General features: G+C 47.8%; 1 protein-coding gene across 5 annotated transcripts in view; it reads left to right on the top strand.

Annotated features, from left to right (window-relative positions):
• The window catches only part of COMMD1 (copper metabolism domain containing 1), a 230,016-nt gene that overhangs the window by 92,947 nt on the left and 136,519 nt on the right, over positions 1-550 (top strand). The gene's annotated exons all lie outside the window — the stretch shown is intronic.

Here is a 550-nt window from a genome sequence, read left to right as displayed (position 1 = left end):
TTTTTTGTATTTTTAGTAGAGATGGGGTTTCACCGTGTTGACCAGGATGGTCTCGATCTCTTGACCTCGTGATCCACCCGCCTCGGCCTCCCAAAGTGCTGGGATTACAGGCTTGAGCCACCGCGCCCGGCGAAATTTATTTCTTCTTAATGATGAGAGTATTTTGAGCTGTCAGATTTTCTTACACTTTTTTTTTTAGTTTCGTTAGATTTTTCAGTGTTTGCATTTCTGTACTGACTTTAATTTTAATTTAAAAGATAATTCGGCCAGGCGCGGTGGCTCAAGCCTGTAATCCCAGCACTTTGGGAGGCCGAGGCGGGTGGATCACGAGGTCAAGAGATCGAGACCATCCTGGTCAACATGGTGAAACCTCGTCTCTACTAAAAATACAAAAACATTAGCTGAGCATGGTGGCGCGTGCCTGTAATCCCAGCTACTCAGGAGGTTGAGGCAGGAGAATTGCCTGAACCCAGGAGCCGGAGGTTGCGGTGAGCCGAGATCGTGCCATTGCACTCCAGCCTGGGTAACAAGAGTGAAACTCCGTCTCAAA

This window comes from Sapajus apella, unplaced genomic scaffold (genome assembly GCF_009761245.1).
Source record: "Sapajus apella isolate SASKATOON/1434 unplaced genomic scaffold, GSC_monkey_1.0 scaffold26, whole genome shotgun sequence".
In the NCBI taxonomy this organism is placed as follows: domain Eukaryota; kingdom Metazoa; phylum Chordata; class Mammalia; order Primates; family Cebidae; genus Sapajus; species Sapajus apella.
Note: the sequence above shows the minus strand (reverse complement) of the source record. Positions and strands in the feature narration are given on the sequence as shown.